Source organism: Vombatus ursinus, unplaced genomic scaffold (assembly GCF_900497805.2).
Source record: "Vombatus ursinus unplaced genomic scaffold, bare-nosed wombat genome assembly UNPS02014799.1, whole genome shotgun sequence".
Taxonomy (NCBI): Eukaryota; Metazoa; Chordata; class Mammalia; order Diprotodontia; family Vombatidae; genus Vombatus; species Vombatus ursinus.
This window is the reverse complement of record NW_020954577.1, coordinates 53,686,818-53,700,973: the sequence shown is the minus strand read 5'-3', so window position 1 is coordinate 53,700,973 and position 14,156 is coordinate 53,686,818.

Below are 14,156 nucleotides of genomic sequence, written 5' to 3'. Positions count from 1 at the left end.
AGGATTTCCTGAAGTATGGCAGTAACTAAAAAGAAGAAACACAGAAACATGGCCCTGTCATACTAAGGCTTTGCAGACCCTTCAGCTTTCTGGCAGATTGGAGCAGGGTACAGAGCCGGCAAAAGCCAGTATCTACTAGGAGCTCATTAATGGCTAATGAAGTCAAGGTTCTCAACTTCGGTTGTAGGAGTCAGAGAAAGGACACCTGGCTCTAATAAGATCTGGAGCGGGAAGAGTCCATTAGTCCTGTCAGGAGAGCTAGAAGAGGGGGGAGGTGACGCGCCAGGGGGAGCTGAGGCTGTTGTCAACCCCAGTCAATGCGTCTGTTGGTCCCAAGTACAGTTCAGTAAGTGTGACTTCTCAGAACTATTGAATAGGGATGAGAGACTTGAAGGGCTGTTTGGTTAGAGGTTTCAAGGCTCTCTGAAAAGAATTTCTTTTTTTCTCTTCTCTGCATCCGTTACAGCTTTCTCATCTCAGAATATCATAAATTTTAGGGGTGAATGTGTGTGTGTGCATGTGTATGTGTGTGTTGGTGGGATAGGGGTGTTAAACCAAACACCCACTAAGGGCTGGCTAGGTCAGTAGTATTCTTTGAGGTATTTGATTTAGTAGCCAGGGCAGAAATAGAGAATGAAGCTTGTAAGTTTGCACAGAGGAGGGAGGGAGAGACAGAGACAGAGACAGAGAGACAGAGAGAGATAGAAACAAAGACAGAGACAGAAACAAAGGGACAGAGAGAGACAGAGACAGGGACAGAAACAGAGGGACAGAAAGAGAGAGAGAGATAGAGAGAGAGAGACAGAGAGAGAGAGGGAGAGAGAGAGAGACAGAGAATAGGTGACCCTCACTTAGAGGTTTAACATCTCACTGGCCCTATCCAGTAATCCCAAAACATTACACTAAACTGTATTTGAAACCATTGAAAGTGCCTGGTATATTGTAAGAGATTAAGGATTTTCTTCATTCATTTATTCAGTGCCTCAAGCAATTTCCCAAGACCCTAACCTACATTCGGCCCTACGTGAATGCTGCTGTGGTTTGTCCTTCGGGCTAGCAGAGGATCTGAGTGACATCACAAGGTCAGGGTCAATGTCCAGTGTGTCTGACTGAGGCTGATCACTCCAGTATGAGCTCGGAAGGCTTTACCCCGGATCAGGCACAAATAGTCTGCAGGATCGTTCGGGAGGGAGATGTCCCTAAAGCGGCACATCTCACATTTCTTTTGAGCTGCTGCAGTTTGGCTTTGCTCAGAGAGCACAGCACCTTCTTTTATGTGGGTGCTCCATGCTGGACAGTTCTGTGTCTGTATCTCCCCCGTCTCACGGTTGATCCCAAAGTTCTTCAGAGAGACCCTGAGAGTGTCCTTGTATCACTTCTGACCGCCATGCGAGTGCTTGCCTTGTGTGACTTCTCTGGAAAAATAATTGGTTGGCATTCGAACAGTGTGGCCGTCCCATCAGAGTTGCATTCTCTGCAGTAGGGGTTGAATGCTTAGCAGTTCAGTTCAAAAAAGGACCTCAGTGTCAAGTACCTTATCTTGCCAGGTGATCTTCAGAATCTTCCTAAGACAATTTCAATGAAGGAATAAAGCATTTATTAAATGCTTACTATGTGTAGAAAGTACTGTAGTCATCACTGGGAGGAACAAGTAGGAAAGTCACATGGCCCCAGCTCTCCAGGAGCTCCCATAGCAGAGACAACACAGATGGACGGTTTCAGATGCAAGTGAGATGGAAAGTCCCACGGTGCAACAGCAAATCAAAAGGTCAGGCCTCTTCATTAACATCATTTTCACTGATAAAATCCTATCAGTTTCCGATGCTGGACCAATTGACAGGGGGTAAGAATTTGCTTGTCTTGGACTTCAGTGGCTGTGGTTGCAGCAGCTGCGGGGAATTCTGGAGTTCTGGAGAGGGAAAAGAACTTGGTACAGACATTATTCCAGTTTGAAAGATGAGACTGAGAAGTTAAGTGACTCACCCAAAGTCACAAGACTCGTAAATGGCAAAGACGGAATTTGAATCCCTTGGAAAGGGCAGCAGCTTCCCCTCCCCCATCCCAGCTGTGACCATTAATGGAAGGGAGTCTGAGCCCTCTGTCCAGTCAGTGACAGACCCCCATCCCCAAGCAAGGTCCCTCGGCTCAGAGGTCGGTGATCTGCTCCAAGTCCACCAGATGGCGCTGCTGCCCCACGTTTCACAAGCCCATGGCTTGCCTTCAGTAAAGAAGCCAATGGTTTTCATTCAATGCACATTTGTTGACAAAGACCTGGGTGTTTCCCTGCCCCATCCACCCACACATTTAGAATACAGGAAGGGAGATAGAACATCTGCCTCAATAGTGGAGTTAGGACTTGGAACCAGAGGACTAGGGTTCAAATTGTGGGACCCAGGGCCAATCAGCCTCCCTCGTCTGGGCTCCATTGTGCTTGTCTATAAGGAGGGATAGGATGGGGTGTCTGCTCTGTCTCTAAGGGCCTTCCAGCTCTAAAGGCCATGGGGTAAAATTGTACATACCATTCGATCTCTCTGGGCCTCAGTCTCCCCACTTGTGAAATGAGGGCGTTGAGCTAGCTCAGGGGTTTTTCTCTCTTTTTGTGTCATAGATCCCCTGTGGCAGTCTGGCAAAGCCCAAGGACTTCTCAGAATGATGTCTTTAAAGGCCTAAAATAACGCACGTAGGCTTTCGAAGGCACCATTCAGTTGAAATGCTTTTCTATTTAAAAAATAAAAGTTCACAGAGTCCTAGTTAAGACTCTTGGACTAGATAGATTTCCAAGGTCTGTCCAGGTCTAAATTCTGCCCAGTGACCTTATACACATCATTTTCTGTGCCTGCAAAATGAGTAGATGGGACCAGATTATTCTAAAGTCCTTTGTAGCTTTAAATTCGACCTGGGCGACCTTGTATCTATCCTAGTCCTCTGGGGCCTCACTTTCCTCATCAGTGAAATGGGTGGGTTGATACAAAACTTCCTAGGATCATGGAAAGCTAAGCTTAGAAGGGGCCTCAGAAGTCAACTAGAGAAAACCCCTCATGTTAGAGATGGGGAAAATGAGGCCTAGAGAGGAAGTGACTGGCCCAAGGCCACACAAAAAAGAAGAAGTCAGGCAGGATGTGAACCTAGGAATCCTGACTCCAAGTGTGGGTCTGCCTTGGACTTTGTAAGGCTCCTTTGCCTGCTTACAAAGAGCTAGTCAGACTGAGAGGGCTTCCTAGGCTGGACCTAGGAAGGGAAGGAATGGGGAGTTTGTCTCCCATAGCACTTCTGAGTAACAGTCAGTGAGTGAAAAAGCATTTATGAAGTGCTTATTATGTGGCAAGCACCCCACTAACTGTTGGGGATGCATTGAATGGCAAAAACACAAAAGGGGGAACTTCTGGTTTCTCAACCTTTCTCCCTACATCTGATGTCCCAGCCATCTTTGGGCAGGGGGTCCCCTGGAGGGGCTGTGGGGCGATGTGGGGTCTCCCTCCAGGCAACCAGACTATGTATGAGACCCCCCAACTTCTACATCCTCTGTCCTGACTTTCTCTGGGCTTCAAAACAGCCCTCCTCTCCTGCTGGTTTATCCTGGAACTGCCCCCCTCTCCTGCTGAAGAGTTCCTTCTGCCTCCTAGAGCTGCCATTTTGTGAAGGGACCCAGACTAGTCTGCTTTCAGTCCCCACCTTGCCCTGTTCCTGACTTTCTCTGGATTTCAAACATGAAGTACACAACCATGACCTCGTGGCATATCTTTACCCTGTGCCTCACTTCATTCTCTTTCCCTCCCCCATTCCTTAGGTGTTGTCTTCCACTATTAGAATATCAGCTCCTCGAGGGCATAAATTTGGCTTTCTTTTTGCTTCTGCTGGCATCCCTAGCACTTAGCACAGTGTCTGGCACATAATAAACACTTGATAATTCCTTCCTTCCCTCCCTTCTTTCTTTCTTTCTTCCTTCCCTCCCTCCTTCCTTCCTTCCTTCCTCCCTCTAATCTTGTCTTTCTTCACTCTCAACTAATGACCAGCAAACATTTCTTAAATACCTACTAGATGCTAAGAATATGAAATAATCCCTGGCTCTCAGAGAATTTACGTTCTCCCAGGTGTGGGTCGTATTGGACTTGGGGGCGGGAAGATCTGGGTTCAAATCTGGATTCAGATACTTACCAGGTGTGTGACCCAGGGGAAGTCACTTCATTTCTCTCTGCGTCAGTTTTCTCATCTGTCAAATGAGGGGTTAATAATAGCACCGACCTCCCAGGGTAGTGGTGAGGCTCAAATTATTTTTGTAAAGTACTTTGCATACCTTGAAGCTCTATATAAGCACTAGCGATGATGATGATGAAGATGATGATGATGATGATGGTGATGATGACGCCACACAGACAAGTAAGCATGCTATCTAGTGAGCTACATGGGGACAAAGGGCTAATGTGCACAAAGTACTGCAGGAGGGAGAGAACAATTTCAGAGGCTCGGCAGGCTGCATGGAGGAGGTGGCTTCTGAGCTGAGCCGTAATGCAGGGAGAACATTCCAGGAATAGAGGCTGACTTTGCTGAATGTGCAGTAGCAGGATAGTTGAGTCTGGGGACTAGAGAGTGATCTGATCTCAATGGAATGTCATGTAAGCAAAGGGGCCTGTGGCAAAATAAAATGCAGAAAGATTTGGCTGGAGAGAGAATGAGGAGGGCCCTAAATGTCAGCCAGAAGAATCTGCCTCTTATTCGAGAGGCAGAGAAAATTGCTGAGCAGCCCTAAGCCTTAGGAAGGTGGTGGCTAAATGGGAGATGCATAAAGCCAGAAGAGACCCTGGAACTAGGGAGATCTTTGAAAAACTGAAGATAGTAGGAGGAATGTTGTGGTGTGGGAGCAAAGCAAACGTCACCCCAATCTTTGGAAAAGGGAAGGGGGAAGATATTACAAATTACAGACTAGCAAGCTTGACTTTTATTTCTGGTCAAATTTAAGGACACATAATAACAAAGGAGTGGCTTGTTAGCCCTTAGAATAGGAAGCAGAAGTCACAAAGGGCCAGGCATGGCTTCATCAAGGGCAGGATATGCCGGACCAACCTCGTTTCCTTTTTTGACTGGGTAACTAAACCACTACACATTAGGTGAATGCTGCAGACACAGTGAGCGTAACTCTCTCCAAAGTAAAATAGACTCTCATTCAATCCCTGAGAGAGATGAGCTCAATGCTAGCAGTTATGTGAATTTGGACCTGGCTGAAAGACTCAACCCAAAGAGCCATTAATAGGTTGATGTCCGTCTAGAGAGAGGTCTGTCTCTCGTGGAAGGTCTCAGGAACGATTGTTTGGTCCTGTGCTGCTAGACATTTTTATCAATGACTTGGACAAAAGCATAAATGGCACGCGTACCGATTTTCCAGATGCCGCAAAGCTTGTGGGAGTGGGTAACACATTTAATGACAAATCCAACATCCAAAAAATCTTGACAGGCCAGAGTAGGATGTGAAAAGATCAAATTTAATAAGGACGAAAGTTAAGTTCTACAATTTAATTTTTAAAAAATCAATGACACAAATACAGAAGAGCAAAGGTATGTCCAGAGGCGCTTACACTGCCTTAGCAATATAGAAATGACAGTCCTTAGCACCTTGTTAGTAATAATTATTTCAAATAGGGAGCTAGCAGATGGCATCATGGGCTGGCACTCTCCGGGCTTCCCTGCTCTGTCCCTGCCCTCTGTGTCTTGCCCATTGGCTTCCTGCCAGTGTCACTGGATCTGAGTTTCTTTCACCATGGGGTATTTCCCATCCTCCTTCTCCCTCCTCCCCAACCAAATCCCACCAATTGAGTGAATGTCATGCTCTCTGACTGGGGCTCAGTTTGCAGTGTTTGTCCTGGCTCTGCCTTGTGGTGATAAGAGATACCAGGTGATGCAGTGACAAGTGCTGTGTGGTGATGAGGAATTGGAAGGGTTAATGATGGCAGAAAGCAGTTCACCAATATTATGGCCCTCTGGTGTGTGAGTGTGTGTGCGCATGTGCATGTGTGTGTATGTATACACGTATGTGTGTTTCTCTCTTTCCTCATTCCTCAAGTGAGGATGAATTCCTGTGGGCTGTCACTGGGGAGAGTGGCTTCAGTTGCCTTAACTCTCCACCTGGCTGCCATGTGTCCCTGAACTCATGATGCCTATTTCTCACGTTTATTCTTTTCCAATTTTAGGAGAAGGAATATATGAAATAGAAGGGACCAGGTAATGATCTTGTGAATTTGCAAATGTTAGAGGACCCATAGGAGGTCCCCTAAGCAACCAGAACCAGTGACTGGGTCCACTGAGGAGAAGACTCAGCTGAGTGTAACAAAGGCTGTCTCCCATATATGGCACAGAGTTATAACTGTGTGGCCCGAAGGGAGGCAGAATAGACATCTCTAACCTCTTCTCCCCTGACCCTTCTCCAAGACAGACTTTTTTCCTTTCAAGAGGGGACACAGAAAGTGGGGAAGCTTATTCACTGAGAGAGAGAGAGAGAGAGAGAGAGAGAGAGAGAGAGAGAGTACCAGGTTAGAATTATTCTATCTGCTCTCTTAAATATTGTGTTTAGGGAATAAGGTTTTCAGGTTCAAGCTAACTTCTGATTGTTATTTAATTTAATGGGGGAACGATGACCCAAAGCTTGAAACCCAAGGCTTGACTCCCTTCCCACCAAACCGACAGTTCCTCAATGAACACGCATATAGCAAATAGCAAAGAAACCCATTTCTCCAAGTCAGTAGCAAAATGGAATCCAGAAACTCTCAAGCTTAAAGAGGAGACAGCGAGTCTCTCTTTTCTTCTGTTTTCTTCAGCTCCGCCCCACCCTTCATGCAGGCACAGGGCATTGATCTCCACCAATGAGAGGAGAACCCGGTACTGATGGGCTTTGGGACTGGGGTTACAAACTCATCCATGGACTACACTACACTCAGACTGGGAGCTGGAGGTTCAGCAAAGGCTCAAGAAGTCCACCCCTCGCCCTGGGATTGGGGGGGGAATGCTTTGTTCTAACTACTTTACTTTTGAGCCTGTTCTGCTCAAGGAACAAAGGTGTATAGAGGAAAGAGTGTGTTCCCTTGGTTCATGGGTGGGGCATTTGTGGACCTTTGTCCCTGCTATGATTTCTCAGTAAATATTCCTTTGGAGCTAATTGACATCAACTGATTAGTTGGTAGCTGGGAGATACAAGCAGGTCAGTTGATATTAGGGGGAAACATTGGCTAGGGCTCTGTGAATACAGTAATAATAATAAAAACCTCAGCTGCGCAGGGTCGCCCCCAGAATCCTGAGGTGGGAAGTTGTTAGCCATGTGCCAATACAAGTGGAGATGCAGAAAGGGAGACGCTCAAGGAGTACTGCATTTACAACAGGAGAACTCAAAGACAATTCATTAAAACTAAGCACTGTGTGATATTCGACGAGGGGAGGGAATACCCTTTCAGGGGACATACTCTCTGATTTTGGGGTCCTCCTATAAATTGGTGAAAATGGCAATGATTAAAGTCAGGTGGAAGCTTGCTAGTGTGGGATGGTGGAGACAGAGAGGGCTCTTAGAATGGTTGGAAGAAACCTTTAGAGGCCATCTAGATCAGTACCCACATTTTACAGATGAGGAAACTGATGCCCAGAGAGGGAAAGTGACTTAGGTTCAGAGATTTAGAATTGGACAGAATTTGAGAGGCCAACTAGGCTAGCTTCTTCATTTTACAGATGAACAAAATGAAGTGCCCATTTCAATGACTCAAGATCACACAGCAAAATAAAACCTATAGGATCTGAATCCAGGTTCTTTGGCTCCATATCCAATATTCTTTTCCTTTGCTCCATAATGTAGTGATCTTGGAATCCTTGTGTTCCCCTCCCCCCCATCCATTCCTGTTAAATTTTATATATACATACACATATATGTATATATTTGTACTCCTTTATTTCTAGACAATTTTTAAAAAGATGTCCATTTTCATCTGGCTAAGGGTTCCTAAAGCTTCATGTAGTTAGGAATAAGCAATGAGACAGAGTGAAAAGAGTGGCCCTGGATTTGAGGAGGAATCCCAGCTCTGACTTTTAATACCTATGTGACCTTGGGCAAGTCCCTTCCCTTCTATGTAGCCTCAGTTTCCTCATCTGTAAAATGAAAGGTCTGGACTAGACAATTTTTGCTGTGCCTTCCTGTGCCAGGCACTGTGCTCCAAATCCCATGATCCCTCAGAGATTTGTGTTCTTGGGTGAGGAAAAAGATTTCTGACATGCTCATGTTCCATTTATAAAACTGCCCAGTGTTTCTAACACGACTGACTTAGAGTCCTTCTAAACCCCGACAGGAAAGAAGGTCGGGAAGTCTTTTGTCTAGCCCCTTGTACGACCTGGTTGGGAAATGGGTGACTCCATACCTTAATCCCTGCATTAGTGGGTGCGGCCAGTAGCTATTGTAGTGCTGACAGACAGAGCGGAGACAGGGGCTTTAGCTACCATGAGCAGCCTGCGGCATCAGCCTGTTCATTCACAGAATTCCAGAATCTCAGAGTTGGAGGGACTGAGCCCAGAGGCATTTAGTTTACCCCATATCTGAGCAAGAAGGACCTTCCTCTAAGACATGCCTGACAAAGGGTCTTCTACCCTTCTTCGATGACTTCCAGAAAGGAGAAACTCATCTAATTCCACCTCGGACAGCTCTAATTGATATGTTTCTCATACACAGTCTAATTCTGCCTCTTAGCACTTTCTACCCATTACTTCGAATTCTGCCCTCTGGGGCCAAGGAAAACATGCTCCCTATGTCACATAACGACGGTCCTCAACTTTTTCTGGAGCACTTTGGATCTCCCCTTTGGCCCATCACACCCACCTGATATAGTACTTAAAGACAGCTGTCAAAATCTGCCCCCCCCACTTTGAGGGCAAATTCTCCCCTTCCTTCATCTGATCCTGATATAGCATGATCTCAAGCCACTATCATGGTTGCTTTCCACCGGGACACTCCATTTTATCAATGTCCTTTCTAAAATGTGAACTCTAGAACGTGATTCAACATTGCAGATAGGGTCTGCCCAGGGTACAGCAGAGTGGGATTCCCACCTCCCTAATTCTGGTTCTCATGACTCTCTTAATGCAACCTAAGACGGCCTACTCATGCAACCTTGGCCAGGGTATCATGCTGTCGATTCACATTCAGTTTGTACACCATTAGAACCTCCAGACCAACTGGCATCTTATCACATTTCTCCTATTTTATGAAGCTGATTCTTTGAACCCAAGCATAAGACTTGACATTTATTCTTATTAAGTGTTATCTATTAGAATCATTCATTCATTTGACAAATATTTGAATGCTTATTCTGTGCACAGGACCGTGCTAGGCAGGCATGTCAAGGTATGCTGTAAGACTCTCACATTTATAAAGTCAATACATCTATCGCAGCAGAGGGAGGGATGGGGGATAGGCCCGTTGTAGAGGAGAATGATCACTCCATCAACTGTATCTTGTTCTTTGATAATGAGGATTCCATTCTCTGGTACACAGAATGAGTCAGAGATAAGGCACCAGATTTCATCTAATTTTGAGGATGACTGGAGTTACGATTTCAGTTTGTTCCCCTGGAGGTGGGAGTGTGCTGGAAAAAGGTTAGTATGCACTCACTGAGCTCTCCCTCTGACAAAAAGATACAACATTCTATTTTTTAGTTACTCTTCTGATTGGAAATAGGTTCTAGGATATTCTTTATACTTGAATACACGTGGTCTTCAGGATGAGCTCTATTTCAATAAACAAGAGGCAATTTCAAAGCCTGAGTAGAATATTTTTTGGGGTGGAGCTGAACCCATATTTTTATTGGTAGGGGGACTGATGGTGTGGAGACTGCCTTTACCTCCATAAATCAATAACTCATCTCTGACTTAGAGCCTCAAGAAAGACTTGTATTTACTAGAAATTTTGCTTGGAAGTTAACCATATGATCACAGATTCTCAGAGTCCCAGAAACAGAGAAGTTTTAAATTGGAAAAGACCTCAATGGTTATCTAGTCCTACCCATACATGAAAGGAATTCCAACCCTAACACTCCCAACACATGGTCAGCCAGAGTCTAACTGAAGACCTTTAGGGAAAGGGAACCCCAAACCTTTTGAGGCATCCCATTCCACTTTGGGATAAATGTAATTGTTAGAAGGATTTTTGCTTTTCATTAAGCCTAAATTCAGGAGGGGGAAAGAAAACACACTGGAGAATCATTGATTGGGGATGGCTAAAGAAAACGTAGTCTAGAAATATAATGGAACACTATTGTACCATAAGAAAAGATGGATATGACAAATTTAGAAAAATGTGGGAAGATTTGGGAAGCATGGGAGGATACAGAGGAAAAGTAAGCAGGACCAGGAGAATGATATACTCAGTGACTAAAACCCTATAAAAGAAAAGCACAATAAAACAGAGCCAAATATGGAATAATTATAATAACCAGTATTGGTCTCAGAGAAAGGAAACAAACCTCAGTGGAGAGATGGGGAGGGGCACATTGGTGTGGAATATTGTTAGATGGGTGGATTTGTTGGGTTGGTCTTCCCGGGTTTTTTTTTTTCCCTTTTGTTACAAGTGAAGACTCACAGATGGGGGCAGGAGGGGAGGTATATCCAGAAATGAAAAAGAAGAAAAATACAAGTGGGAAGGATATGTGGCCATCTGCCTATAATCTGTGAAATACACCTCTATCTCCTGAGTACAAAGTGGTGCTTCTCCCAAACTGGATTTCTCTGATGGAGCAGACACTCAGCCACGGGCTTCTTTTTATTAAATCTTATGTCAAAGTGCTCTCCCCTCTCCAGGGGCAGAGTATGGTGCAAGCAAAGAAATATTTGATATGCAGCCACGATGGCTGGGAAGAAAAGCAAGGAGGAAACAAATTTGTGAATCTTTAATAGTCATATATTTTGGAAAGCAGTTAAAAAAAAACACTTGAAAATACCATCTAAGGTCACAGTCACTTATACAAGTTTTAATCTTATATTGCTTGGCCATTTTTACATATAAATTATTGCTCACTAGCTTTCATAAATATGCAACACTACCATATGTACAGAGCCCACAAGCAGGGGGGAGGAAGGGGAACACTGTTGCTGAGGATTCTGGTAAATCAACAAACGGTTTCATCTCTACCAGCGCTTCGGAGAGTGGATAACTACTGACCGTAGTCCCTGAGAAATTCAGTAGACGTCCCTGATTGCGGGGTTTCTATCTTTTTTATTGTTAATGCAAGTCAACAGTGTTAATAGCAGTCCCAATTCAAGATAACTGCCAAGGCAAGATTTCTTGCCTTGGGTCATGGATTTCATCTTGGTACAACAACAGTGTAATCTCAATACAATAAATAGACTATGCAAATAAATATTGTTCTCTGCTAAAAAAAAAAACCAACCAAAGGTTAAGTATATACAGCTTGGTTTTGAACAGTAGTACATTTTTTTTCTTGCTTTTTGGCAATTTTTTAAACTTTTTTTTTGGCCACTGGTTTTAAGCACACTGCTCACTAGCTAAATGTGAGCTGAAATTCTAAGGACATGTTGTAGAAGCATCTAAAGTTGTTATAGCAAACCCCTCTCAGACAACGGCACAGGAACCTGGGTGTAATTACCCTTTCAATTTGAACACTTTGGCCAATTTCTCTTCTCTCCTCTTTTCACTCTCTCTTTCTCTCTCATGCATGTATGCGCGTATACACACGCACACACACACAATCTGTTGTGTGATTTCAAAAGATCAAGGTTAGCAATTTACAGCATCTGGTGACAATCCCCATGGTAGTTGATGGATGGACACATTTCCACATGGGGGCAGAAACTCTGAGCAATCCCAGCTCTCCTTCCATGCTCTACTCAGTTTTTAACCAGACTATCGGTGCAAGATGGACCATATTCTCCCTCTGGACCTGATTTGTGGCTTTTCCTGCTTAAGCTGTAATTTGGGAAATGGTGTCCCTTATTAACCCAGTTTTCAGGAAGAGATTCCAAATAGCCACTGTGTAATACTTAGCTTTGAGAATCTGTTCCTCAAAGTCACCCCCAGAAGGGTTTTGCGACTACAGTATAGCAAGTGCCAGTTCAAACTGGCTTTGAGTCTTCAGTCTGCCTGTGAAGAGAAGAAAGTGCTTGGACATTGTTGCTTATTCACAGGGGTCCACGCATGGTGTCCCGTGCTGGACTCACTCACGACACAGCCTGATTTAGTGGCATGCCAGGGAATCCAGGGACACACAAGGATTTATAGAAGTTCTACCACGACAGGGATCCCCCGGGAAAGGCCCAAGTTTGAGCCGGTAAAGATCCCTCGGGAACTTCTGAGTTAGGAATGGCTCTTACAAATGGAAGGGCCTCAGAGGCCATCTAGCTTAACACCTTCATTTTAGAAGTGAGGGAACCGAGACCCAGAGAGAGGAGGTGACTTGCTCAGAATGGGAGATTTGTTGAGTGGCTCAAATTATTAGAAAGTTCTGGGATGTTGAGCTGGACTCCACCATTTTCGTTCTTGGGGTGTAACTATTGTTCAAGAAGCTCGGTGAAACTATTGATCTTTTTTGTCTGTTAAGACCTTTTAGGTCAGAATTAAATATCAGAAAAAAAATTTGGAGGACAAAGAGGAGATATACCTTATCGTCTCTGTGCTGGGTCCCTCCAGTCCTAGGTCTTGAGAGAAGAAGGTAACGATAAAGTCAAGGGCATGACTGGGGATGGTTCTTCCCCCCAGCAAGATGCCTCTTCCCATTGACTCCATTACCTTCCCCCACCACACTACAATGACATGCACCTGTCAGTGTTCAGAAAAGGCATTTCCACAAGATCTCAACATGGCTTGAGCTTGGCATGGTGTCATATCTCAGGATCCCTAAGCACTCAGTGCAGTGGCTCACAGTTTTCCAGAAAAATTCTTCACTAAAGGGAGTATTATGGCTGAAACAGATCAAGTCTATTTATATTTTAATTGGCAAAATGTAGAGTTTTAGGGTTAAAAAAATCTGAGTTTCCCCCAGCTTGCTTTTCTTGAAACTTTCCAAATGCCAGTTGCAGTCATATTTGCCATTTTTGTCTTCCTGGTCACAGAAATCCAAACAAAATATGCCAGATGTTGCCTAAGGCCAGCCACATCACCTACAGGAAAACAGAGGAAGTGTTGACCGTCACCAACAAGACTGAGTTCTTCTTGATGTTGTGCTATGGAATGGCTCTCTACCACTGGTCTCCATTGTATTCAATAAGCGGCAACATGCTTATGAGCACATTTTCCAGACCCATTCAAGAGTGGGTCATTATTGTCTCCCACATATGACTATCAATGATTTTAGACAAAAATGAAATTTCACATACCAGGACAAGTCCATTCTCTTACAGGCCTACCAAAATTTTTTCCACATACTTCTTTGCATGGATCTCTCACATATTACATATAACACCTATCATATATGTTATATATGACACGTCTTATACAAGTCATTCCTATAGCCACAAAATATACATGTGTATACACACATGTATACATGTGTTTGTGTGCATATGTGTGTGTAGTCACAGACAGGTATGCATTTGCTGAACCCTAGGAAACAGGGCAGTAATAATGTCTAGAAATATTTCATCTATTTCTGACAATGAACATGAATATGATTTTAATGAATTGAAACCACAGTGTTGCTTAGGGGCACACAGATTGTGAGAAGCAATGTAGTTTGAAAACCTTAGCAAAGACTGATACATAAATAGCCAAAGAATCCATGATCTCAGCATGGGAACCTCTCAGTGTGGAAATGCCCTCCAAGGATACAAATTGCAATCCATCTCTATAGATAAGGCCCAGGGAATTACCTGAGGCATATAGAGGCTAAATGACTTGGCCAAGGTCACAAAATGGCAGGATTTGAACTCAGCTCATCCTGATACTAACCTAGCACTGTATCCACTGTCACATGGCATTTAAACAAACTGATTGATACCACACGGAGAAATTGAACTAATGATACATGAAACTGTGCTGCTTGCAAACCTGCCATAGAAATTACAGTAAGTGAAAATAAAACGAGTTGGAATGACTTGGAACTTTGATAAAATCAAGGTAAATGAGAGAGAGAGAGAGACAGAGAGAGAGAGAGAGAGAGAGAGAGAGAGAGAGAGAGAGAGAGAGA